Here is a 27,833-nt window from a genome sequence, read left to right on the forward strand (position 1 = left end):
CAGTATATTTTACAATATATTATATATTTTTATATATATATATATATATATATATATATATATATATATATATATATATATTTTTTTTTTTTTTTGCATTAAGAGTTCTGTTAATCATTCCTAAAGTGCCATGATGGCAGAGGAGAAAGCGCTGTTTTATCAGTGTGAGTGAATGCACTGTGGACCATGACGATGTTTATTGGGAGTAACTGGGACAAGCCCCTGATTTATAATGTTACATTTAAAGTGACGATAAACAGATAAGGTGGTTTACATTACACGTCAACTTTATGCATATAGATATTGATAAAGGAAAGTGAATGCACCCTCTCCAAGTCAGGATTTTTTAAAAAGATTTTAATGGAAATTACTACTTTTATTCCAAACAGTATATATATATATATATATATATATCCTCACATGATTAAAATTCTATTATTTTGCATTTCAGAACAGTTTTTAAGTAGTACATATTAACAATGGAAAGCAATTCTTACCAGTGTATATTGATTTGGAATCAAATGAATGCTAAGAAAGTGACTTATGTGTGATGGTTGTGGACGTTTCTGTTGCCTGTTTTTGTGTATTCTCTGGTTTTGTATATTCTTGTGTATATTCTGTTCCTTATTCCCCTGTTGTGCGTTTCTGTTTATCCCGTTTTAACTGTGTATTCTTGTTTGTATTGTGTATTCCTTGTTCTGTGTATTGTGTTTTTCTGGTTTCCTGTTTTATTTTGATAGTCTGGTTCTCTGTCTTGTCTTGTCCACTTTACTTCCTATGTTTTCCCGCCTTTGTTGATTGCCCTGCCCCGCCCTGATGTGTTTCACCTGCTGTATCACCTGTTTGTTAATTACCTCATGTATTTAGCCTCTGTGTTCCCTTTGCCTCTTGTCAGATCGTCTTGTGTTGCTTCCCTGTGCCCTGTATTGTTTCCTACGTGTGTTAGTTTACTCCTGCCTGTTTTGCCCGTCAGTTTGTTGTTTTGTGAGTTTTCCAGTCTTTGTACTGCTGTTTTTTTGTTACAATAAATCCCTGAGTCCAACCATCACCTGCCTGCCTGCCTCTCTCTGCGTTTGGGTCTACATTCCCTGCTTCCACATCACATTATGAACTTGATTTTAAGATTGGTATTTGTTTATGATTTATTTATTTACTGTAAACAAAAGAAAAATGTGTAAATCTAGTCACACATTTTAATCTAGAGTCAATATTAGGGTTGGGTATTGTTTGGTTTGGATACCGGTGCTAAAGCGGTACTTATAAAACGGTGCCTGAACCAATACTTTTTAAGAAAGTTAAAAAAAGAAGGGTACTAAACAACAGTTGACGACATTTAAGAATGGCTTGTTTATTGCTAACTAATGTAATAACTATAACAATAACTTATTTCACTAGTAAATAGCTGTTGAGCGACAAAAACAACCACGCGATGAACCACTTTGAATGCTCGACGACACTGTAGGTTACCAGTTTCATTGAATGCACCATCTGTGTTTTTCCGACAACGACATCTGCCTGCAGATTTTTACATCACAGTGTCGGAATCCTCTACAGTGAAATACAGACAAACTTTACACCGTTAAGCTTTAACTATCAGCATTGTAACCGTTTAATCCAGCAACTAGCTAGCGGTAGGCTAACGTTAGCTGCTGTCGAGTGTAGTGTTAACTAGCGTCACGTGCAGCGATGTTTCTGTTGCCTGTGAAGTCTGTTTCAGAGCATCAGAGAGAAAAGCAGGCATATATGGCAAAATGCGGCAATGGGTCAAAATAGTAGCCTTTTAGGCACGACGCAAAGCCAAGTAATGTGAAAATAAATTAATAAATGACGGCATGCGATTAAAAAAAATTAAGGCGTTATGCTCGGCCCTTAATCACATCGCGATTAACGTGTTAATGCTGACAGCCCTAATATACAGTATATATATATATATATATATATATATGTACTCATACAGTCGTTTGCAGTAACTAACTGTGCTGTTGTTTATGATGCTGAGGCATTAATAAATGAGTCTCTGTTTTGGTGCACTGAAAAATTATCTTATGCCCCTTTTTTTCTCTGTCATTTTATCTGGGCAACAAATTGATTGTTGTTTAAATATGACGTAGGTTCATAAGTTCACCACGCGGTCATATTATTATTATTAAATTATCGTTTGGTCTGGGACAGGTACTGTACTGCAGCAAGCTCACTGATCTGCAACATAACATATTTAGAAAAACCCAACACAACGGTAGATCTACAATATTAGCCTAGCATAGATGACAGATGACAGGCTTTATTATTTGACCTACGTAAAAAGAAATACATAGGTAGCACTTAAATCCTCTACTTAGCATTTATAAGCTACATGCTTAGTAAATGTTTTAGAACTCACTGTAATGTGGTTGTAAGGAGATATAAGCACATTTGAAGAGTTTATTAAAATGTGTCCACATAACTTCTATGTTAGCATCTGTAACTGTTGTATAGGTACAGGAAATTAATTTGTAACAGTAAAACATAGCTTAAATCATCTTTAATGATATATGACCAATCATTAGTTTATCAGCTATTGTACAAATCATGTACATGTACAAATCATTCACAGATGTGATAAATGTGTTTAAACTCTAAACTACCATTACTACTAACTAAAACGTGAGTTAGTTACAATTGTTGACAAATTAAAGGTGCTGTAGGTAGGATTGCGAAGATCCAGGACTTAGCCAAAAAATGTGAACATCGACAACTTCACAGTCCCTCGCCCCTTTCAGCTAAAGGCCAAAACGGTCTCCTAAGCTCCTCCCCTCACAAGGGAGAATGAATCCGTGTGCATGAGCAGTGATTGACACACAGTTGGCCCCCCCTCCTGGCCCTGATTGGTGCATCTGAACAGGGAGCTGTGGAGTCACTACAGGCTGTAGGTGGTGCCAGAGGAGCCAGATTTGTTTTTTAAATGACCTGCTTCATGTAGTTCTTCTTGAACATAGGGTCAGTTTCAGCAAATGTGACAGAAAGTTAGTTTTATAAGTCTTACCTACTGCACCTTTAAATGAATCAACATTTTTAAATAATAATAAAAAATGTGCTATAAAGTAATTAATACATATACCACATATAGTGCTTATAAATGCTAAATAAGGGGAGTTAAAACAAAGTGTTATAATGACTAAAAGGATGTCTGTGCGATAATAAGACATTACAGGAACATAGTACAAAGTTACATGGAAAGCAAGTATGTTTTCTTTTTTTTCGGAGCTGAATAATTCCAGTGCGTTGGTAGGCTCTGCCCCACCAGGTCCCGGACTAAGCACTGATCCTCAGCTATTTCACATCTCTGTGAAACTTGGCTGTCCTGTGGTGAAGCCGCCGTTGTGCCGGTTTGATCGACTTCAGGAGGCCTCGAGGTCGGAGCACAATGCAATTCTGAGGTGGAAATCCTAGGTCTTATCAGCGGGACCTTCAGGACTGCTGATACTACTGATTCCACAAATACTACAATCCATTGCTTTCAAAACGGTGCCAGTGTGGCTTTTTCATTTACATTACATGTTATTTAGCTGACGCTTTTATCCAACGCGACTTACAATTGCTCTATATGTCAGAGGTTGCACGCCTCTGGAGCAACTAGGGGTTAAGTGTCTTGCTCAGGGACACATTGGCTGATGTATCACAGTGGGAATTGAACCCGGATCTCCCACACCAAAGGCACGTATCATATCCACTGCGCCATCGCCACCACTGTAGAAATTCCGTGGAACAAGAGAACACAGTCATGACTAATGAAATGAGGCCTCTTTTTTTCACTCTTACTTTGAAGGTTTGTCGGTGCAGGATTTAGCTTCATTTGATTTGCAAGGTCTTTCAAAAATGCTGTTTGGATTGATAAAAAAGTGTCGATTTTGATTCATGATCGCTGATCCAACTGTGCTTTTGATGTTAGACAAACCAAAAGTTGCAGTTTAATTGTAGTAATAAATCTTCTTTCAGACAAAAAACCCAAACCATTTCCAAGTCCTTCTGTATTTATAATATATATGCTTTACAGTTGCATTAAAAATGAGGCTGCATCCATTTCACATTCTAAAAACAGAGACAAAATATTGTTTTTAATTATTTCACGTGCTACTATAATACTGTAAAGGGAAATATACCATAATACCATCATAACAATAAAGACTACAAACTTCCCTAAAGCAGGGTTCTTAAACTGGAGGACAACTTGTATATTCTGAATATTGAATATATCTTGAACTACAAAATGTAATGAAATATATTTAAATAATTTCCCACATTTGTCAGTGTTTTCTTTTCATTTTTATTATTTTAAACAGTGTTGTCCTCACATTTCACTCTCAGCAGAGTTGTTATTGGTAATAGCAACAGTAGCAGTAGCAGTATTAGCAGTGACAGACTCCCATTTTAGCCAGATATGAGCCTCATTTAAAACTCAAAGTCCATTCTTTTGAGAAGAGTGCCGCTAACAGCTGCTCCATCCATCAGTTGTGATAGCGGCAGAGCGACTGCTAAGCCTCGTTTTTACAATCTTAGTATAACTTTGTCATACTGCAAGAACAATAGCTTGTCACTGAAGAAGTGCTGGCTTCGGTGTCAATCCTACATTTCTGACTACACTGTAAGGGCTTTACACAAGTGCAAAAGAATCACGGAAGAGACATTTCAAAGGCTTACACTCTACTTACACCAACTCTAGCACAGTTGAGAACACTACCTGAGTTTGCCACATCAGCGTCAGTGAAAGTGCTGTGTCACCTCAACAGGTGGTTGGATAGATTAGTGGTGTTCCCGCAGCACAATGCACACGGTTTACTAATCTGTGTGTCATTTGGAAGCAAAACGCGGCCATAGTTTGAAGATGTGCTTTGTTGGATGTTGGATGGCTTCTTTTTCTGCAAATGCTCATTTGTGAAATGCAGCAACAGTATTCAGTGTTCATTTTTGTTTTGATGACCCCAGATAAAAAAAATAAATAAAAGACCAAATGACAGAGTTAACGAGCTCCTTTTGAGGAAAACATTGCATCTTTGATCCATTACAACTTGTGACGTGATGGAGTCAAAGAATACACTCTGGGTATTGCATCCGAATTGAATCAATTGATTAACTAACGCATGTAGCTGATGAATTGATGAAATTAATTAAATACCTAATAGTTTGTTGGCTTGTTTTCATAATTGGCAATTGACGGACCTTCGTGAATGTGCAATCAATCATCCAGCCTACGCACATCAGGTAACGACAACTTCCATGATGTTGTTTGTCTGCTTTTTGAATGTCTTGTTTGTTTCTTTTTAAGGTATAACATCACACTGCCCAGGGACTGCAGATAAAAATAAGCATTTTGGCTAAATCTAACAGGTGTACATCATATTAATGTTAATGAATGTGAGTTGTCCCTAAATAAATAAAGTTAAATAAAGTTAAAGTGAAGAACATCTCTGTTCCCTGCTTATGATGTATTCCATTAATCTTTAGATAATTCAGCATTTTTGTAGTGATTGTCAATATCTGTGGGTGAAATATTATTTAGCACATAGCCATGTGCTGCATGATTGCATTCATATTCTGGTTTTTAATCCAATATGGTGAATTGTTGCACTGACAATGTGGTTACATAATTTTTTCCCACACTGGGATGTAATTAATTTAAGAATATTTTCAAGGTCAGTCCAGTGTTTAAAATTGTCATAATTACTTGTAATTTGGCATAGAGCAGTGCCACAACCTAAGAAACGCATTTAATTATATCAATATATATGTAAGGTATGCAAAAACTAAATGATTAGGAGACAACAATGTGTTTTCGAAATATCGTCGTTGTCGGGCAGTAACCTCGTATCTCCATATTTCCCCATTTACATTTTTTTTCCGGACATATTTAAACATTGATGAGGCAATTTCGTCCGAGGTAAATAGTTTGATCAAATGTTTTCCAATCAGCTTTTTTTTTTTTTTCATTTCCTGAAAAACAACAGTTTTGGACATATAATGTTTTCACCCGGCAGCGACGATATATACGAACATTTGAGATGATTACTCACAAGAATGCATGGCGCTAAATGTCCAGTGGAATGAGGAAATAAAGGGCATTAGGCATTATAGGCATTATAGTTTCACTTCAAACCGGAGAGTAAAAGTTGTTAAATAAACTTTAAAGACTAAAAAGTGATTAGCCCATGTGCGAATATTATAAACTATTCACATTGTTCATGTTGCTATTGAAGGTCTCTCCAAATTTTCTAAAGAGCAAATTGATGAGCCCCTTAAAAAGTAATTAGGCTATCCATGGTGTTAGGTCTAGCAGTGGACAGGGCTTGATGGCTGCAGTGCAGTGCTAATCCAGGGCAGCAGCTGAGCTGTTGATTTGCAGACTGTGGGCCTTGCATTGTGAGAGCTTTATGGTCCCTTTATGGTACGCCAAGAGACACCTGCATGGGCGATATGTTGCCTGGGACATTTTTCTCTCTCCCACTCTGTGACTCCTTTGCTTTTGTATCATTAGCAGAGCAAGGGAGCCGTGAATCACTCATCTCACCTCCTTGTTCCCCCCATCTTTTTCAACCTCCTTCCACCCCCTAACAGCCCCCTCGTCCCCCCTCCCTCTTCGAGGGTGCTAAACGGCTTGACAGAAGGGTGCCCAGACCGTTGGCAATAGCCATCGACTGGAAGGGAGAAGCTGCCAGGAGTCCTTGATGGATAGGCTCATTTTCCAGTCGGCAGCAAGTCTCGGCGAAGCATCCGTGTCATTTGTAATGTCAGCCAACAAAATGTAATCAAACATTCCAGCGGTTTAATCACAGAGGGCTGCTCGAGAGATGATTGTAGTGTCAATATAATGCTATTTCATTATCTGTTTGTATTTTATATTGACAGTGTCAGATAAACAGTGTGGAAAATTAAGATTAAAAATATGGTAATTTCATTTCAATCACCCCGGCTACAGTTGCTAGCCCATTATGCGATTGATTACTTCTGAATTAAATTTGGGGCTGAATGTAAAGTTTAATCTTCTTTCTTCTCTGCAATTCAGCTCCCCAAAGGCCTCTTAGTAAGTAAGTACCCATTTCATTTGATCTTTAATGAAAAGTAATGGCCCAAATGAATTGTATAAATCAGCTGTCGTGTGCACCTAGTTGACATTCTGTTTCTTTTTCCCTTTCATTTTTAATCCAGTCCTTACACGTACTGTATTATGACCTAAAACCACAGGCCAGACCCCTTTGAGCTATTTTTTTTTTCCAGTAAACATCAGGAATACTTGACTCCCTCTTATGCTAATATTACAATGATCCTCATCGCACTAATGATATTTTCAGTTTTGTTCAACATATTATAACTTTGGTCTTTCTTTAATCCAGTAAAGTGAGAGCGGATTTAATTTTTATGAAAACAGAAAATAAGGTCATATACAAGCATTCTGCAAGGTGCTTAGTGAAGAAATTAAGAGGAGTGGTTTATAGCCTAGAGTGCCACTTTAGGGAGAAAATGCAACCTCTAAACCAGCCGAGGGGTGATAGACATTTTAATTACATGGTAAATTTTGATATTTTTCTCTGTGCCCGGGAAGAACTCTTAAGCGCTGTCATGTACTCCAGATTTGGCATTACATTCTCCCCATTTCTGCGGCTATATATGAAGTGACACAACTGTTAACGAGAGCTCAGCAGAAAAAGAAGGGGTTGAAAAAAGGAGCTCTTCTTTGTGAGTCCCATTCAGTGTGATTTGTCCCCCTTTGTAGTCCTAATTATGTGCCAAAGTAGGATAACAGAAGTTCTCAACTCGGCCATTATGCCAGCACAAAAAAAGAGACGCATACAAGAAGCTGATCACTTTGGAATTAGCAAACATGATACTATACGAGGAGAAAAAAAATCATTAATACCGTCAGGGATTAGAGGTTCTGATTAAAGGGTAGCTTCTACCGTATGCAAATTAGTGATAGGCATTTATCAGCGCCTGGGCAAGCTGTCTTAGCTGCAAAGCCACATATGTTTTTTAGCTGATTAAAAAACTGCTTGAAGTTGCAGGCTTTTTAATGGTGGGGAGAGAGAGGGAGAAAGAGACAGGGAGACAGAGAGAGGGAGAGAGAGAGAGGGAAAGAGAGAAAGAAAGGGAGGCAGGGAGAGGGAGAGGGAGAGGGAGAGGGAGAGAGGTGGTGAGGCAACTCATTTCCTTTTGGCCAAATTCCCGCAATCGCTCAGAGCATTTGCCTTAATTCCCTCCTTTATTAGCTACATTCTTTTGTATATAATTAAAACATTTCTCAAGTGAGCATGTGCGTGCTTGTTTTATTTTTGTGCTATATTTTTCATCAGCAAACATATTGTATTCAACATTGCATCGTAGCCTTGATGCTTCCCAGTGAAAAAGCCCAAGTTTAGAATGGTGAATATAACGGGCAGAATTAGGTGAGAATTTGTCAGCAGTCAGCCATTGTGTGAGGGTCTCTGTGTTATTATATTGCCTTTCATATGGAGGTGACCCCCCTTTGTGTTAACAAAGAACATGAGGATGAAACTGAGCTCTGTGTGCTTCTCACCCGGCGCTGATAATGCCTTGGTAACCCAGCACCCCCTCTTCTCCTTGAGGGAGCGCTTTAATTTATGCTTTTTCATCTCCCTGGGCGCAGGACTGTTAACTTGCTCTGTGCGCTACTGATTCAGGGAAGGGAAACCTCTTATGCACACCAGACTGCTGCGTCAAGTCTCCCCTCTCACTGCAACATTAGAAAGTTGGTTTCTGATGCACCCAACTAACAGCCTGTTCTCATGAACCATCCGTTCAAAAAAGCTACGAAAAGTTAAGCACTGTAATTCGTAAACATTCCAGTTTTTTTTTCCTTTCTGTTTTCACTACATTGACGGCCGCGTAGGGAGGAGGTCGGGGTGGATGGGTGGGCGTTAACATACAGAACTTTCAAGCCAGGCAGCGGAGTCAACTTCCTGGGGGAAACTAAAGCCTTTCACCCAGGAAATGCGTGTTCCTTAGGAAACACAATCTTTTTCCTAATCTTAACTCATTTCATTTTGGTGCAGATGTTTTTTCCACCAACTACAGCTGATACAACAGAGGTCCGTAGCCGGCGCCACGAAGCTCTCTAGAGGCTACGTACACACTGCCGCCGCTGCAAAAGAAGCTCTGGCCGCCCTGTCAAGGACGCTTGTCAAAAAGTACGGGGAAGCTTTTAACGCTTTGGCCACTCTGACGCGACATTCACATCAAGCAAGGAAGACTAGCATACGTACTTAAATAATAAAAACATCACGCACTTCACCAACTCACCGGAGACACCAACTATCCCAGCTATTTCATCCCATGCCCCTTTTTTTTCTTTTTAACTGGTCCCTATACGCAAACAAAGTCATATCATAAATTATAGCGAACCCAGCAACAGCGATGATGAGCTTTTCCTCCATTTTCGCGGAACTAATGTTTTGGTAGGAACGAAAGTTTACATTGTATGTTCTCTGGAATCAGCCAGCGCAAAGGACCTCTATATTCCGATTGGTTGCCGGTCGTTGTCATAGCTCAGTACCATAAAGTTGACCAAACTTCAACTTTCTGCTTGACGCTCTGGTCACTCAACACCCCCAAAACGAGACGCCGACGGATTTGCTGCTTCTTGCAGCTGAGAGAAGCCGGCTTCCATTGAAAATGAATGACTTCCTGTAACTTTGGAGCTCAAGTCGGCGGCGGTGTGTACGTACAGTAAAACAACTAGCAACTGCCGCTCGGCGTCATGGAGCTCATAGCCAGCTGGCGTCACGTGACTACCCGGCGTCACATTACTTACTTAATTTCGTAGGATATCATACGTTTTGGTGTGCTTAACTTTTTCGTACGATATCATACGGACCCGTTCATGAGAACAACTAAACATTCACCCTAAAATAGATTGCAAATGTGAAATTACAAGATTTATGATTTTACATAAGGAAGATGTCACTGTGAATATCACACAGGGAGTACCATTGTGTCCAGTTGCTAGGATGGCACTGGTAACTCCCATCATCATCACAATCTAATGCATATTTCTATCAAAGTAGGTCCAGGGACTCACAATCAAATTAAATATTAAATGATCAAGGACACAAGATAAATTTCAAACTAAAGTGTCGTCCAGTCTGTCGAAGTGTATTTTGTATCATTAAAAGTAAGGATATGTCACCGGTGGTGGAATCTATTATAATAAAGTATAATAAGTACTGTACTTATGTGTATTTTAACTGTGTGCTACCTTGTACTTCCTCTCCACTACATTTCAGAGGTGAATACTTTACTTTTTACTTTTAACTGTTACATTGCAGATTCAAATCATAAAATCAGTACACATAGGATTTAATGCATTGTTATAGATTTAACTGCCCAGCATCAGAATAGTTCAAAATAGTTATGTGAACAATTTAATATATATAAGTATAATAATCAAATGATACAAAATAATTAAGTAATTAGTAAATGTCTTCTTTTAGTGTGAAGCAGCAGCAGTAGGAAAGGTCTGGTTTGCCTTAGCAGTAATGCATGTACAGTATGGTGTTAAAAGAGTAAATAGTAAACAGTGAGGCTGATATCAGTGAGATAAAATTAAAAAGTAGCAGTAACACTGGATTACATGCTGCATCATTTCCTGTGAATTCCTTGTGCATAATTAGGCAAGTTGAATCCGGCGGAGTTCCCCCAAAAATAGTATCAAAAACAGGTGGCTAAATTATATTTAGCTGCTGCCCCCGTCCACAGCAGAACATTGCTTAGCATCCTCCTGCCTGCTTCTCTTAACCAGGATGCAATGGGGTTCCAGTTTTCATTACTGTGCACTGTAAGCCTTGTGGTTTTAGTGCTAATATACTGCATGGTAAATGCACGGATCAAGAAACAATATGAATGGTGAATAAACCTACATTATAATGATTGAAATAATATTCATGTTAGACCTTTTCATAACCACAAAAATAATCCACGACTAGGCTACATCTCCTCCCATGAGGAGGACCACATACTATATAGACACATAAGTTGTGGCTTTTGTGGTCTGCAAAACCATTACTTATTCACAGTGGACCAATAATACTGTGCAAACCAGTGATTCAATAAATTACATAGTGGCAAAGAAGCCATGTAATTGAAATATCTAGATAAGGATAACAGTGACTCTAAATTATATAAAATGATGAAGACAAAAAAAAAAAAATGCACGGCCCAAAGATGGGCTAGCGGTTGCCTTGAACAGTCTGGAAGGGAAAGCCTAAATAGCAAAGCCATAGAAAAATGATGAAAAGATCTATTGTTGCTTTTGAAGGCAACCCCTATCTCCCAAGGACATCTAATTAACAGACAACAGCTGAGTCCATTTCAAATGGTAATATATTTTCTCTTAAATGCATTTTCAATGGCTCATTGTTTACTTCAACAGACATTAGTAGATTTTTCTTTTTCCAGAGAGGGTTTTCATTCTTTATTTACTACACTCTATATTTTGTTGGTGTTGTACAGGCATTTCTCTCTAAACTCTTGAATATACAATAGTGAATTGGTAGTTTATTAAAGGTAAGCATTTCAAGGAGCTACTTTGATACTGTTTCGATGCGGTCTAATTTGTCCAAAATGCAGCTTGATTAAAGCAGATAACTTGATAGCCAGAAGTTCATATATACAAGAACAAGTGTACTGATGTTTTCGTTTTAGAAAATTCTTCTGACAAGTGCATTACTTCTTTACAGAAAATACTAGTGTCAATGTCAATTTATTTATATAGCACATTTAAAACAACTGAGGTGGACCAAAATGCTTTACAAGGTAAAACACAACAAAAACACAATAATTTTAATACAGAGTATATCACAAAGAAAAATAATAAAAGGTAATTATATATTTCCTTAACTGGAAAGAAAGACCAAAGGAAAAAATATGTGTTTTCAACAGTGATTTGAAGTGTTGGAGAGTGGGGACGGTTCTAGTATGAAATGGTAAACTGTTCAACAAGTTAGGCTCAATCACCTCTAGTTATGAGCCTGGTTTTTGGCACATCCAGGACGAGCAGATTGGCTGATCTCAGCACTCTTGCTGGAATGTGCGCATGAAGGAGCTCTGGCGGCGCCAATCCTTGGATAGATTTCAAAGTTAAAGGAATTTTGGACATAGGACCTCATTTCCAAGTAGTTTTATTTCTAACATTATTCTATCAACGGACATTTACATCGATAGTCTGGCGTCATAATTTATTTGCCTCGGGTGTACTGTGGAGTGGGTAAGACTGTTTTTAATGGCAGGCTAGCAGATACTGTTGACTTGCGCTAGCCTAGCACCAGCGAAACTGAAACTGGAAGGACTGGATGAAAAGTGTTGAAAAGGGTCTCCACTGATAAATAAAACACTGGCTAACTTGGAAATGAGGTCCTATGTTAAAAATTCTGAACCACCCCTTTAACAGTAAGATTTTAAAATCAATCATGTAACAAACAGGTAGCCAGTGGAGGGAGCGCAACACAGGTGTAATGTGGTCCCTCTGTTTTTCCCCTGTCAGGAGGTGGGCAGCAGCATTTTGGACTAGCTGCAGGCGTTGAATAGATGGCTTGTCTAAACCCATCTACAAAGAATTACAATAGTCAAGTCGTGAAGTTATCAAGGCATTGATCAACCTCTCTGTCATTAAGACGGAGATAGGCCTTTACCTTATACCTTACCTTAACTATATTTCTCAGCTGAAAGAAGCTAGACCTGACAACGGAGGAAATCTGCTTGTCAAATTTAAAAACACTTTCAAAATACACACCAAGACTCTTTAGAGTGGAGTGAATATTAGGGGCTAGAGGGCCTAGGATGCCAGCATCAACCAGATCATGATGTCCAAACACTATGACCTACGCATGCATACCGTGTTTACACCTGGTATTAACATGAGTCTTGAATGCTATCCAACCAAACATCTGTACAGATGTCCTGAAGAAGATCCCTAAAACCACTTCCTGTATCCAAAAGTCTGTCTGGTTTAAAGTTGAAACTGAAATTTAATATAATTTTTGTGTTGAGATATATACTGCTACTGACTAGAGAACATACAAGACATTTTTTCATAGCTTTTATAGCATTGTCTATCAACCATCAACATTCTTTCAATATTTGGGGGGTCTGTTTGTTTCTGTTGGACAGTTGCAATGGACAGTTGCAAGCTAGGCTAACTAGCGTCCAATGAGTAAGAGGAAGCTAACCTAGCTTGCTGCTACCACTGACTCAACAAATTACTTTTTTCGATAATGTTAAAATCCGGGTAAAGCAAAATCAGTGATTTCTTTCTAAACACATTATAAATGTTAGAAAGTAGGCTACTTCTTGTTGTTGAACTCGAAGCCAACCGGCGTCACGTGACCAGCCGGCGTCTCGTGACCACCCGCCGTCACATGACCAGCCGGCGGTCTCCTAATTTCGTAGGATATCATACGTTTTGGTGTGCAAACATTTTCGTACGGACCCGTTCGTGAGAATGCGTTGGCATACCTCAGACCTCAACTCCTCCCAAATGGATTAACGTCATCTGAAGAGCAGCATATATATGCCTGCTGTCAGCTTCCTGTGAGAGGTTTCATTAGATGTAAAATGACAAGTAATTTGTATTGTGTGCACCTGATGCATTCATTCCGTTGCTTACAACCAACGCCCCCCCCACACACACACGCACACACAGAGGTGCTAACTACCTACACTGTGCATCTGACATTTTGTCTCTCCCATGGGGAGAATCTAAAATCAATAGCAGCTATGTTAAAGATGTAGCTCGCCATCTGACCTGTCCTCCTCTTGTCTTCATCACAGGCTTTTGCCTTTCTCCCTCAATACCCTTCACCCCTCTCTCCTTACCCCCTAAATGATGTACCCACATGCTCTTGACAAGGCAAAAATTGCTTAAGACAGTCAGTCAGTCTAGGTGAAGTGAGTCCCATGTCCTCAGGCAGACTGACATCATATGCAAAAGAATAGCAGGTCTGAGTTCAGACAAAACACTTGATCCAGCCCCTTTAGTTTCCAAGGAGAGGAATGGAGTGTGCTTAAATGTCTTGGGAGTCGTTTGCCTCTTGATTTTGGAATCAATGAAGGGGTTGAAAAGGGAGGGTGGAAGGTTTCTGTAGCAGAAAATGGCATTAGAGTTAATGACCAAGTTTGTCCCAGAGGGGTAGTCCATATTAAAGCTATTTCAGCAGTGACAGCACTCACCACATGACCTGACTGATTAATAACAAAACGGTGCTCAAATAGGAATAACAATAAGTGCCAGTCAGTCTGAAAGGAAAACAATTATTCAGCTGCATTTGTATTGTTTTTGTAGCTTTTTTTCTTTTCATTTTATAACTTAAAAGCAAGATTTGTTTTCTCGACTAATTGATCAATACTTTAGTCTACAAAATGTTATAGAAAAAGGGAAGAATGTCCGTAGATTTTGTCCGACCATCATTTCAAAACCCAAAGATATCTAACTTTACTTCCCAAGCATGCATGTGTGACAGAAGTTTTACAAAATCACAGATAAAGTTGATTTACATTCTGGTTTCTATCGTGGATATAAAAGTCAGAAAGGATTTTTTTTTTTATCGGTCACGACTATGAGTCAAAACGGTCCTTCAAACTACTTTCGGGCCGTAACCACCAGTTGAAAAACTCCTATTATGTCGGGTATTGTTCTGAATGCTGATTGTATCGTTCCTGTGCGGCGGCGGAGGCCCCATCTGATATTGACCACCGCGAGTCTGCTGGGGGTGATGAGGGGGCAAGGCCAAGTCCCACGTGTCCGGCTGGAGAGCAGATTAAAGTGCTCTGAAAAGCCACACGCTGCTGCCCGCAATGAGAAAAATAATAATGTGGACATGGCCTTCCCTTTATGACAGTAACAACACATTCTCCAGGGACCAATCTTTTTTTTATCAATTCCAAAGAGTGATAAACATCACACACCCAAAGCCAGAATTGTAGGAGAGGATGTATGGAATATTTATGATGCTTGTGTGTCCTGAAGGCGATGATGACAAAAGCAGTAAAACAAACTTATATTACTATCTGCCATTTTTATTTTTATTTTTTATCCAAACAGGTACATTGGAGCTCATTATTTCTTTCAAAATGAATGAGGCACTAGCTGTACCATACAGGAAATCCTTGAACAAATGTGACTGTAGAAAAAAATTTATAATAATATGCATGAATCAGATATGAAGAAGAATTATGGAAAGTGGTATTTGGGCCAGGCATTACAATAATATGACTTAAGCCTGTAGTATGCTTTGGTTTTCATATTCCTTGAATATTTAAGAACTGACAAAAAAATAAATAAAAGTCATTCCACTTTCAGAAAGGAAACAAGAATTCAGCAAGTAGCACACAGATCCTTTACTTGAGTAAAAGAGTATCACCACAGTCTAAAAATACAAGTTGGTAAGTAAGTAATGCATTAAATGTTACTTAAAGCAGCTATAATGCATATTTTTATATCAGCAATGGATCAAATACATATCTGTACTGTGAAAGAGATCTCTTAGTGATGAACCCATAGAACATAAGCATCCAAACTGTAGTTTCTCAGCTTTACAGAGAACTTTAGCTTCTTTTTCTGCTCATTGTTTTGGTTATACACCGCATGCAACTTTACTGTTTTGGTTCAGGTAAGTATGGTCAGAAAAATTGGGATTGTGCAACAAGACAGGCATGCTTGGTTCTTTCGGGGGATGATTGTAAAGATTTACAAAGAATAGCCTACATGGACATTTTGGGACCGATGAAGTACACACGGTGATACACTGGTAAGAGCAAATTGCATTTAACCACGCGTCCAGCTAACTTAAATAGCTCACGTTACTGTATTATGTCAACAGTTAACTTCATTTCAGTCTGAAAACTCACGGTTGAAATGTTTATTATAACAGCAGAATATTTGTGTTTGGCGGCCATTCTCCGACCTCATCACTCCCTGCAGTTTGGGTTTACATGAGATGTTGGGGAGAGGCGATAAAGTAGCTTGTCCCTGGCCGGAGCCTGCAGGTGAATGCTGGGGTGGTGGTGGGGCTAACAGAGCAGTCATTGATGAGCAGCTTAAATAGACCGCCAAATTAATAGGGGTATGTTTGGTAAATTATACGGAGTTTGAAGCGTGTCACATGTGTATGCAGCGGTGCAGCTCGAGTTGCCTGCCTGAATTAGCTCGCCGGCGTCGCCCCATTTAATACTTCACGTGGCGTTTTCTTTTGTGGGGTGCAAATGTTACACCAAAACAAGTTCCTTCCCAAGACTATTTTGCAGAGCCACCGCCTCTGCGTCTGGAACTCAGCGCCGCCCAAGACGATTGTGATTGGTTTAAAGACATGCAAACAACCCAGATAATTTTTTTTTCCTATCCCAGAATGCATCTGTGGTGTAGTCAGACTCCACAGCGCTGTGGAGTATGGTCAGACAATGTGAGACTATATTGTGGGTAATGTAGGCAGCAGATTTTGACAAGAAGGAAGAATGCATGGAATAAAAAAGACGATACCTCGGGTTCTGGGCATCAATTTCGATCCTTTTTTAAACAGGTGGCGTACTCAGGTAGCGTTTTAATGTTGTGGCTAGTTGAGTTGGCGCTAATATACTTAAGTTACCCGTATATTTAACTTCACCTTATATGCTGTTGGGTAGTTTAATCTAAATGTATCATGTTTTATTTGCTGATCATATGTGCTCTGTATGTAAAATCCCGACCAGTAATGCTAATTTTTTATGATTGGTCAGTAGTAGTTTGTAAGATGTGTACGACCACGTCAGAAATCAAATATATTTAGAGTTGGGAGAGAAAGTCCGTCGCAAGAGGGAACACAATATAATTTTATTATGGGGATAACAGTGCACATTTTCAGACACTCTCTCCTGGAATACATTTATAGTTTTGCACTCGGTAGTGTTGCACATAGTTGTGTAACGTGAAAAAAGAGCTAGGGGGAAAAGTTCAAGCCCTGGCTCCTTTCTCACCTCTGCACAACTGACCAATCACAGCGTAAAATGGGTGTGAATGCCGAATCGGTGGATTTGAAAAGTTACAGAAATAGTTGGACAAGGACACCCTCCCCTCCCCCCGAATCCCGCGTCTGACAGGAGTGTGGGGGAGGGAGTTTCCGAAGCTATTCACCCGTCCGACAAGCTGTTCTGACGGAGTATAATGGCCTCTTACAGCTGTCAAATAAATGTTGTGGTGTAAAAGGTACAATGTTTCCCTTGGGAATGTGGTAGCATAAATATGGAATATGGAAATATTCAACAAAAGTAATGGTACCTCATAATTGTAGTTTCCACCCCTGTTGTAGTTTCTTTTCAAAGCCAAGTTTACTTACTGCATGTGATGCTGAGGGTGCAAACATCTGCAGGGACACGTCTTATTTTCGTTTATCTTGGACAGGAGGACTTTTTCCACAATGTGCCATACCTGATGACATAAAATAATAAATGTTGTAAAAAAGGATTAAGAAAACAAGTTAAACTTCAGCCACATCACACAGGGTATTCTTCATTCTTAGAGCTCCTGTCACATTGGGCGATATAACAGCATATTTTTTTGATAATTAAAAGTTTTTAAATGTTTATGTCATTGTGTGTACACACATAATTGTGTGTGTGTGTGTGTGTGTGTGTGTGTGTGTGTGTGTGTGTGTGTGTGTGTGTGCTATGCTGCTGTGGGTACAGTAGTCAGATAAAGAGCCTGAAATCAGACTTGTAATCTGGTTTGGGGGGAAATTACTTGATTTAAATGTTTCATGGTGTGTGAAGGGTTTGTGGATCCAGACTAATGTGACAGTTTGAAGATTACACTGACCATGCTTTGTATAAAAATTACAGTTCTTGGGAAGACCAGCATTCAAGCCCACATGCATTGCTGACTCCAGAGGGAGCTGAGTCTACAGAGTGCAGTATTATTATTACATTCTAACAGAGCAGAGCTACATTTTGGCATAACTTCTGTAGAGGAAATAAATTAACATGGAATATGGAGAAGTAAGATAAAAAAAAAAAATATTGATGTGTGTGCATGCGTGTTTGCCATTTTTTAAATTTTACAAAAATATATCAGTAATATTAGAAGTTATGAGATATGGTCATTTTAAAGTTTCAAAGATTTCAAAGTTATGACAAGACCCACGAATATATAAAGACCAGAATGATACATGAGCATATGTACACAGGACAAAAAAAACATGTTTGCCAAAAAAGGAAGGGAGTCTGGAACTAGTAGTCCTTCATGTGGCATTTTGAGAAATATTTCTAGTCAACATACATGAACTTCATCCAGATTTAATCACAGTCATCAAGAAAACAAATGACTTAAATTGAAGAGAAAAAAAATAATCGCACAAGTTGACCTTAAGAAAAATGTAATGACCTAAAATTAAACATTTAGCCTCTATTAAAATAGGTTCAGTAGGAAGTGGTCACTACATAATATAAGAGAGAAAGAGCGACACTTTGATGAATGTTAGCAGTATACTGAAAATTTAAATTGCACGGACTCCTAAATATTTGAACACAATAAATGCACACTCAAGACAAAAGCTATAAATCTCTGCGAGATCTCTGCACACTAAACACAATGGCCCTTGATCCTTTTCTCATATCTCATATTATGGAACGCTGCAAAGCAAATAGACGCCTCATTGAAGGAGTAAAAAAGAGGTATAAATAGATGTTGTTATTCTAAACCATCTAATGTGAAACAACATCATTTTCCTGACAATGCTACCCAGCTTCTTTTAAACCAAACAGAGCGCTTTAATACAGCCTTTTGTTTTGGCTGTCTTTCTGTTCTATTATTGCAAAGAATTGTTGCTCCAAATCTACAGAGGAACTCACATGCTCCAGATTAAACTGGTCACCATAATCAGGCTGCAGAATTTAATTGTAAGAGCTTCTGCTGGCACTGTTTTCTCCCTTTTTCTGTCCTCCTTGACAAAAATCTGACAGTGGCTTTGCATGGCAAACCTGTCTAATGAATGACTAATCCAGGAAGAGCGCATTATGGCAACACACACATTGTACCAATATTAACTTGAATTTACATTATCATCCTCTGGTAATGCTGGAATATTTGGATTTCCATTAATGCATGGCCTCTCTGTGTGAAAAGCAAACAGCAGTGAACTAAATCTGTTTTTCCCCCTCTTTTGATTGGATGTCAGTGTTAACGCTGTACAGAGGAGCTTTCTTTATTGGGATGACAGCTCCAAGGCTTCCCCACTCCTCGCAATCAAGCTCACAAACAAAAGAGCGGGCTTGCATTACTCAAAACCTCTTCTCAAGCACCAAAGCCAAACTCCTATTACACCATTGTACTGGTGCTGTAAATCAACAAGAACAATAAGGAGAGGCACAATCACACAGGCCGGCTCCATCATCCATATAAAACATGAACCCAAAGAACAATGAATCAGACACGTGTGTGAAAAAGTACTTTTCCTCCTCCAGTTATTTATTGTGTTTATCTTCTAGCTCTCTATTCAACGTTTATATTTTTATTATCCTATTTCTGACAAACCAGACTCATTGCTAAGTAAATCCAGAAGGCAGACGTATAGGGTTTTTTTTTTGGTTTTTTTTCAGAGCGGGTACCCTTCATGACCATTAGGTGTAGCAGTCTGCACTGACGACTGATCTGCAAAGCACACATCAGACACATTGTGAAGACTTTCATATATTATACGTCTGCTTTGAACCTGGTGACATTATGAACTGCTGACTGTTATGAGGTATCAGGATAACAGTACGTAGGAAATTAAGTATTAGCATATAGATTTAGCTGAGATTAATATCTACAGTAAGATGAAAGTGTCTGTTTTAACATTGTGATAGTATGATCAAATAAAAAGGTGTAGCTGCCAGTCTTAATTCACTGATGTAGGTTGATCTAGTACACTGGTTTCCAAAGTGGGGTCTGGGGGCTCCCCAGCAAATAGGGGAATTATTTATTTTCACTATAATTCCATCCATAAGTGAAACAATGACATAATGTATGACTATCTTATCGGTCTGTGGTCTAACTTGTGTCAGTTTAGGGGTCCTTAACGTGAAAATGTTTGGGAACTGATCTAATACACCACATTTAAGCTAGGGATTGACCGATTCTGGTTTTTCAAGGCCCATACCGATACTGATTATTAGTAGTTAATGAAACCGATAACTGATATTTGGAACCGATATGCATGTGGGTGAAAAGGAAAATCTTTAAGTAAAAATTAAGAATTTGGAATGTTTGTTATGCTGCTTTAAGCAACTTTTTAATAAATTAGAAACATTCAACATAATACCCAGTAAAAGATAGTGAGATAGCGTTGTGGGCGGGACATTAAGTCAGACTCAGTGGTGAGTGAAACTGAAGCAGAGGGACAGACACAGAGCTGTAGCGGAGCCAAAGTAGCGCCCTTTGTAATGAATTCACTTTTTTTTGGTTATAAAACGCTGATACAGATAATCTGCAGGGCCAGGGCCGATAATCGGTCTATCCCTAATTCAAGCCTTCTTATTTCATGGAGAGGCCCATATTGTAAAAAATGTTTCATGATTTCTGTACCAAAGCAATTTGCAATGAGTGCAAAACCAAAAGCTAAATACACATTTTTTAACACCACTATGAAGTTCAATCTTTATGTGTGACTACTATACCAATAATACAGTACAGCTGTATACAGTAGAACCACCTAGTACAAACGGCTAAACACAGCGATGGCTCAGGACCAGACTCCATTATATATATCACACCCATTTCAATTATTCAATTCTTAACTTGCTCAGTGTCAGGTACCATGGTTCCATGACATGCTGAATCGTCGCAGGCTGTTGTTTCTACAAGAAAACATACTAGTCAAACGTACATTTTCATTTTCTGCATGGTACAACAATCTACTGAACTGTTATGACTTATCCATTGGACACATTATCGTCTAAATCAAAACATTTATGACATTTTGTCATTCATCCGAGCTCTGATTTAAGGCAGAAAATCCTTTCTATTTGTGGAGATCTCACACTTTCTGGTGGATGAGTTCTAAATGTTGAGTCACTTCTCCACATGATGCTCTACACCTCGTGCTGAATGTTTTTGTAATTTCCACTTTAGAGAACAGCAGCTATAGCATGAAGGACTTGAATGATGCACTGATGAGAAGACTTTGGCCGATAACCGATTATTTACCGATGTCGATGTGGATGTGATCTGTGTTTAACAAGTCTCTAGGATAATCATATTTTGTACATACTGAATAACACATGTGAATTGAATGAATTTTGCAAAACATCAACTCTAGGCTAAATAAAACATATCAAAAAATGCCCGGACTATATTCTTATTTATCAAGCTTGAGAATATTCAGAACAGATCTTTGCACATTTCACAACTTAATGTTGTCAAAGTAAATTTAACATTGAAACAATGTTTTCATCTGACACTTCCAAGTCCATGTCATCGTATGCAGTCCAGTACGTCACTCTGTGTATGTAGGGTATATTTAGCTGTACATAACCTAGAGCTAGTACCCTATATAAATATTTGTCACCATCAAGCTCTTCTACTTAGTTAATAATGCTTACACTTAGTTTAGTATGGTGGCAGCTTTTCACCAGTCACACATAATGACGAAAGAGTAGGTGTGGAAAGGACATCCATAAGCCCGAGACAAGCGCAGCGGTGCAGGGGAGACGGAAGAGCAAAGCAGCAAGTTTTGAATATTACTGACCCAGCAGTTGGAAAAGGCAATGCACAACAAGACGAAAAAATGAATGCTTTTTAGTCTGGAAATCCTTTCACCCTCTCACATTCAGCAGATCAGATTAAGAGAGAGGTTTAAGAAGATTTTGACACGCACAAAAAAAACTTCTGAGCCATGGGAGGGGGTGAGTCGGGGAAGGTGGTAGGGAGCAGTTTGTAATTCAGTGGCTTCAGGCAATTCATCACAGAAATTGAGTTTCTAATGCAGCATCTTGTGAATCCCTTTTGCCCTGTCAACGTTTTAATACATTACATCGAGAATGTAAATCATGTTTGAAATTTGGCACAAACTGCACAGCCCCACTGCACTCACTCTCACATACTAGTCTCTCATTACACACACATGCAGAGCGCACAGGGTACCATGTGCACACATGTATGCATCATACAAACGTGCATGGTGTAGCCAGGGCTCTGCAGGCAGAACATCCCTTATTGGCCCTTTGCTGTTTTATAAATTCAGATTATTTTATAGAAACCAAATATGTTGTGATTTTGCATTAAAATCAAGCAAGGATTATCGTTTGTCTTAATTATCATTCAGCTATATTCAGAAAACAAGTGGCCAATGTAGTATGTAGTAAATATAGTGAGTCAGCAATGAAATATGAATCAGAATCTGGCTCACATTTTCACAGGCAATAGCTGTGTTTGTTTTCAAGCAGCGTGAATAGACAAACGTCACTGTCACTGCTATGACATCACTGATTTTTATGACCTTTATAGGGCTGCACAATATGAGTAAAATTTCTAATTGCGATTATTTTGACTGATATTGCGATTGCGATATGATTCACGATATTGGAGGGAATTATCATTTTTGTATCACTATTCTCATTTTAATTAAAAAATATTCAAATTAAAAAAATTCAAATGATTTTAGTGTGATTTTTGCGAGGATCAGTACCCAACAACGATTTTTTTTCTTTAGTCTATAGGATAGGATCTGTAGGCCGGGATATCTCTGCTGCACCACAATACTTAATTCAGAATGGTTTGACACATATTTTTACTTTAACAAATATTGCCCCCGATTTGGATATTGCACTAGTCCATATTGCAATTTCAATAAAATTACGACTTAATTGTGCAGCCCTAGACCTGTAGCACAATTAGGATTAGATTGAAAAAATGCAAGATACAAATGCGTACATTATGTGTAAAAGTTTGGAATACGTTAAACATTCCTAATAAAAAACATTACCATATTGCTGTCCCACTGTTACCTTTGTGTTTCATCAATTACCCCATTATTAGCCTGCAGTTGCAAAGATTTTACACAATTACCCCATAATTATTAAGAGAATACTACCATGACATAGCCTGATAAGTGGAATCACATTAGCCTATTACTACCATTATATTACCATGTTATTAGCATTTTCTTTCCCCATTATGACCCCCGTGGTTTTGCCCCATTATAACTACAGATGTCCCAGGCCGATCCTACGGATCAAGATTGGGGCCCATCCGGCTAAAATGTGATGGATCGGTATCGGATAAAATAGACCTGATCAAAATCCAGTCCTTTTTTTTTTTACTAAACTATGGTGTTTTGTCTTTATCAGACTGCTAGTGTTGCAGCACAGCTGGGTTTGACAGCGTGAGCATTTCACTAAGAATGAAAATTAGTGTGTGTGTGTGTGTGTATGTGTGATTGTGAAAAATCTTTTCAGACATTGAGGTTGGCAAAATACATAATTACTAGGACAGAGCAGTGTACAAAACATACAGCAGGCTAAAATGTCAAACACGGCTGGATGCAGGTCATCAGCTCGCATCAATTCATGTTCATTCTGTAAGTAACCTGGTAACAGGTCAACTCTTAACTTGTCTGTTGTTTGGTTAGTGCTCTCTGCGAGCATGTCTCTATAATCAGCCAAAGGTTGTTTGTGACAATCAACATTTAGATAAATAGAAATATCAGATTGGACTCAATCTCACTAGATACCCAATATGAAAGGTTGGGATTGCAGCCAAACAATTTTATACTTACAATACAATAATATGCAGCCACTAAGCAATTCGTTTTCACACTTTCGACTGAAGTGGTGTCTAACCTTTCCTTTTGAAGTGTTGTGGAAGTTTCTACTGCAGCCAAACAGTTGACCTTGTTTCTTATTGTAGAAGTGAGTAAAAAAGAAGGTAAGGTTATTGTTAACTTTTGAGATGAAGCACATTTCACATTTATTCATGGTAAGTCTACCTTGGATGGTTTCGACATTATGGCTAATAATCAAAATCCTTATGAAGAAAATGAATGGGATTTTCATTTCCACATTGTTGAGGTCTATTACTGCATTCATTCTTACCATTCTTACAAATAAAAAGAGACTTAACAAGAAAATCGTGTTTTTAAAGACCTCTAGAGGTTTAACTTCTCACTTTGCCACAGTGATGTAGAAGTGGACTCCAGGGAATGTCAGTACACTGTGAGATCACTGCTGGGTGAGGTTACGTGTGCAACACAGCACACTTCTGACTAAACCAAACCATCAACCAAACCAAACAACTAAACCAAACATCTGGCCACCAGCGTTGTTGGCTGTGGCCAGAAGTAAAACAGTCAAAGGAGACAGTGAAACACACTTTTTAGCCTCTTTAAATGCTTTTAAGGATTAGTTACCTTTAGCCGCCTCTGTGCTGCATTTTTGTGTAGTGCACCAGTCTGTTGGCGTTTCTTTGTAAACTAAGATGAGGTTTTAAAAGGTGTAACTACAACCAGTCTAAGCAAGTAGTAGCAATGAAGAAGCTGTGTATTTAGGAATATATTAGGATATTCTGATGAAAATATGACAATTGGTTGGTCAATATGCTCTTGTCGGACCATTCTCATTGGCCAAACGTGCAGCGCTCAGCGCAGAATAGACGCTCAACGCCTTGTCATGCTGCTGGCGTTTGTAACATGGTGTAAATAGTTGCAAAGAATTAAAAAATATACCCTCAGTGAGCTGTGGCACATTTAGTTAATCTAGAGATAACGTAGAGATCTTTGTTTACTTCAGCCCTACTGCTTGGACAGAAGAAGAGAAGTGGTTTAAAAAGTTATGGACATTTTGAAACGTATTTTTCGCAAGAAATCAGAGCCGGTGTTGGAATCCATTGGATAGGCTTGCCATGACATTTTGTACAGACATTCATGGTACCCAGAGGATAAATCCTAAAAAAACTATGGTGATCCTGTGGCTTTTCACCTAGCGTCTACACGCTAAAATAAGCATTTTAACATTGTCATTGCGAGTATTGTGAATATGTCAACGTGAACATGTTAGCATGCAGTCATTAGCATTTAGCCCATAGCACCACGGTGCCTCACAGAACTGCTAGATCAGTTGTAGACTATTGTTAATTCTAAAAAAAAGTTTTTTTTGTGGAGTATTGTTCTAATGTGTCCGACTTGCACATACAACAACAAATACAGTACATTAATTGAAAAAAGATTCATTTAAGATACAGTATGTTATTGTCTTTAGTAACGGTTAAATCAATGGTTAATCAGTTAAATGTTTGACTTTATCTATTTAAAAAAAATACTATTTTTTTATCTATCGCATTCATACAGCTACACAAATTCACACTGGGAGAGAAGTGTATGTAACTGGGTATGTAGAAATAGCATACCCAGTTAAAAATATTTGCACTTGGAAGCTGCCCATCACACTCTTCTGTTGTTAGCAATTGAGCTACTGTATTCCACTACAGCAGCTGGGGTTAAGTGAGAGGTTGAGGAAAACATGATGGTACTGTAGGGCAACATTTAGGGAGCAGAAAGCATTACACATTTACTTCCCTACCCACATTATTCCGCTCTAGTGATTCTGGTCCAAAGCCTGCTCTGCCAACCTTTAGGCTACGACAGCCCCAATTAAACTTAAGTATAACAACAACTCCTCCAACAGTGGATTTCTCAAGTCAGTCATTCTTCATAATGCTTTTTTTGCTACCACTTGTGCAAATACAGTGCTGTAAGCATGTCTTCTCTGGTGGAGTGTGGCACTCATGCTGCTCCGCAAGGTAAAGTGCACAATGAGCACATTTGCTTCAAATACGGTACTATCATTTTCGGAGTGGGGGATCATAGTATTCAAATCCGTATTTAACCTTTCAAGGCAGGAGGATTATGCAGCAAAGTCTCCATTCTGAGCGGTTTCCTTGCCCCCCTACTCCCCTGCCATAATAATGATCATTATCATCATTGTGTGAAAAGAGGATTATGATATCGTTATATAAACCCAGGAACACCCCTACTATTATGAAGTAATTTCACTCTCATCAGTGGACCAATACTGTGTATGACAGTCAGCTGAGCTGTCACAGGTGACCATGGCAGTCTTCCATCATTCTCTGAGTCTGCTGTGATGGAGGACAGAGAGGCATTGGCTCATTTGAACCACAAAATGAAAAAGATAAGCGGAAGTCATTATTCAAAAAAATGGCGTTGATGTTTGTGATGATGATTGGGCCAGAATGGCTGCTTATACTCCATAATGAGTAAGTAGATCCAACCAGACAATCTGATTGGTCAACTAGACATTTAGAACATGCTCAAATCAGCATGACAGTACATCCAGAGCCATTTGAGCACACCTGGCTCATCACTAAAAATATCACTCGGCAATTTCTCTGTCCACATTACGGAGTTGAATTTAAAAAACTGTTTAAAAACATTTGTATTAATGTCAGTAATTCAGGAACCACAGTGGAACACACAAAAGCTCTCCAACTAGTATATAAAGTGATTCATCAGATTAAACAATTTATTTGTTACAACTTTCACTGGATATGTTTGGATCAGCTGTGCCGGTGAAATGAAAATAGCTGCTAATTGTGATTTTCACGGACGTACAGGAGTTATATTTGTCAATGGAAAAAAATATTTTTTTCAGAAGATATACTTAGTTACAACAACATTGAGCTAGCAAAGCAGTTTTGTGTTTATATGTGCAGTAGTTATTCAGTTTGGGAAGTCCCACTATCTTTACAAAGCTAACGTTAGCTGCTGACTAATGTTTTACAGGGACAGCAAATCGTCTCTGTTGTTTGAAGTTCGCAGACGTTTAGTATCTAAAACTATCCATTGGAAAAAATATTTTTTTCAGCAGATATCTTAGTTAAAACAGGATAGAGCTAGCAAAGTAGTTTGGTGTTTATATTTGCGGTAATTATTCAGTTTGGGAAATCCCACGATCTCTACAAAGCTAACGTTAGCTTAAATTGACTGGCAGGGAGGGACTAGAAATCGTCTCGGTTGCTTTTTTTGTAATTTTGAGAGCGAATTGCACCACAATATGAATACAGTTTGATTATAACTTTTATTTTGTTGGTAACCGTTGTTGTATAATCACAATATTACACGAGAGGGTTTGATTTAACGTCATATTATTGGCACTTTATTGACCCTTACGAACCTCGGTCCTAGCCGCATCACTGTCGTGCCAATAATGACGTTAAATCAAACCCTCTCGTGTAACATTGCTTAAATGAGAAAAAAAGACTTGAGCAGTTTTAGTAATGTACAGTGGCCATGTACTATTTAAGACATAGGGTGTGAGCCAGAGCACGCCAGTAAAAACATAAACTGCTGTCATCATAACCTCCCTGCACCTATGTCCCCAGAGCATGATCAATGCTGTAAGCAGGCTTCTCATTTTTAGACGTGTGTATACATTGTAGCAACAGTTTCATGTTAATTCTGTAAGTAACCTGGTAACAGGCCAACATTTATCTTGTCTGTTGTTTGGTCTCTGTACACAGCCAAAGGTTGTTTGTGAGGGAAGACCTTCCACTACGTGACAGTACTGGACAGTCAGAGTGGACTGAGAGTTTCTCTACGGCTGTTATTCGTTTTGTGAAACATAAAAAATAAAACCGTTGGCCACTATCTATCGTTTGGAAATGTTTAAACAAATTGCAGGTTGCTTGTTTTTTTTCTGTTGTAGAAGAGCATCAGGATGATGAGTCTGTCACTCAGTCCTTACACCATCTAGCCTTGGCTGCCTGCGCAAGTAATTGTCCGTATGTTGTAGCTAGATAGCAGTCACAAAAAAGTTATTTTAGGTATCCCACT

At 38.6% G+C, this 27,833-nt stretch overlaps 1 long non-coding RNA gene across 1 annotated transcript in view; it reads right to left on the bottom strand.

Moving 5' to 3' along the window:
- Window positions 1-27,833, bottom strand: part of LOC114561711 (uncharacterized) — a 169,031-nt gene that overhangs the window by 79,077 nt on the left and 62,121 nt on the right. The window contains exon 2 of the long non-coding RNA XR_003693389.1: window positions 17,349-17,440. This is a non-coding gene — a long non-coding RNA (uncharacterized LOC114561711). The remainder of the gene's footprint in view (window positions 1-17,348; window positions 17,441-27,833) is intronic.

Source organism: Perca flavescens, chromosome 9, assembly GCF_004354835.1.
Source record: "Perca flavescens isolate YP-PL-M2 chromosome 9, PFLA_1.0, whole genome shotgun sequence".
NCBI lineage: Eukaryota > Metazoa > Chordata > Actinopteri > Perciformes > Percidae > Perca > Perca flavescens.